The following is a 1,538-nucleotide window of genomic DNA, read 5'->3' on the forward strand; positions in this document are numbered from 1 at the left end:
TTTATCTTTCAAGCTTGAATGCATGCTAGCTTTTTACTTTTCTATAATTGTAACGATAGTTTGTTATAGAATTGGGACTTGTTGTGAGATTACCTCTACTATACTTGCTGCTAGGAATAGAGGAAGGGTTGGGGTTTGTTGGCCTGATATGTATGCTTAGGGCTTCTAGCAAATGTTTAGGTTATCAAGGAATTGAACCTATCTTTTGATTAGAAAGGGTTTTCTTTACGAGGCATCGATAGATGACTATTTAGGCTAGAACATCAAGGAGAGACTCAGGATTTATTGAATAGGAAGGTTTGCTAAAACTGAATTAGTTGAACAAGAACCCAAGGCAATCTTTCCTTTGAATTTCAATCGCTTTATTACTCGTTCACTTGTCTTTCACATAACCAAAGAAACAATCAACCTTTAAAACTGAGTTTTACTTGCTTTTCAACCTTGAACTTGAATCTTAAACTGACTTTGCAATCTAATTCCCTGAGGTTCGATAATTTAAAACCGGGTAGATTCTGTACACTTGCAGAATAATCCAACAAGTTTTTTGCGTCGTTGCCGGGGAATTGTTTTATGATTTTTTGTTAAGTTCTTAGTTTGTGGTTTTGTTTTAAGTTTTGAACTTGTCTAGAATTGGTGCTACTAATCTTTCTCTGTTTGAGTGTCACACTTTCAGATTGCTCTCGAGAGAGACACCGTCATGGGTGGCCATATGACGGAGGAGGAGATGCAAGCCCATATCGAGGCAAGAATACAAGAGGGTATCACCCTCCGATTGCGAGAGCAAGAAGTTGAGAATGCCAACCGAACTCTTCGGGAACTTACTTCGGGGTCAATGAGCTTTAACTATCCCGGAAGTATTGTTATCCCCGAAGGAGTGGGGAACTTTGAGTTGAGACCGGCATTTATCAACATGGTGAGCCAAAGCCAATATGGTGGAGGTTCCTCAGAAGATCCTCATGCTCATATGGAAAGGTTCATCCGTAATTGCAACTCTTATCATGTGATGAATGTTCCTTCGGAAGCAATTCGGTTGAGCCTATTTCCATTCTCTTTGAAGGACGCCGCAGAGGATTGGCTAAATTCACAACCTCAAGGGAGTCTCACTACTTGGGAAGACCTTGCAGAAAAGTTCACAACGAGGTTCTTCCCAAGGTCCCTTTTGAGGAAATTGAAGAATGACATCATGACCTTCGCACAATCCTGAGATGAAAATCTTTATGAGGCTTGGGAGCATTTCAAGAAGCTTTTGAGGAAATGTCCTCAACACAAACTCACCCAAGCAGAATGTGTGTCGAAGTTCTATGATGGGCTATTATATTCATCAAGGTTTGGCTTAGATGCGGCTTCAAATGGGGAGTTCGATGCTCTTCCCCCACAAGCGGGGTATGACTTGATAGAAAAAATGGCGGTGAGAGCCATGAACTCCGAGAATGAACGCCAAATCCGAAGAAGTTCTTTTGAAGTGGAAACTTATGACAAGCTCATAGCCTTCAACAAGCAACTCTCCGAGGAAGTAGTGGAGATCCGAAAGCATATAA

At 41.1% G+C, this 1,538-nt stretch overlaps 1 non-coding gene across 1 annotated transcript; it reads right to left on the reverse strand.

Moving 5' to 3' along the window:
- Window positions 1-1,165: 1,165 nt before the first annotated feature.
- On the reverse strand, window positions 1,166-1,272 carry LOC130721668 (small nucleolar RNA R71). The gene has a single exon (XR_009013587.1). It is a non-coding gene; the product is annotated as a small nucleolar RNA R71 (small nucleolar RNA).
- Window positions 1,273-1,538: the final 266 nt, after the last annotated feature.

The sequence above is a fragment of the Lotus japonicus genome, chromosome 5 (assembly GCF_012489685.1).
Source record: "Lotus japonicus ecotype B-129 chromosome 5, LjGifu_v1.2".
Lineage (NCBI taxonomy): Eukaryota > Viridiplantae > Streptophyta > Magnoliopsida > Fabales > Fabaceae > Lotus > Lotus japonicus.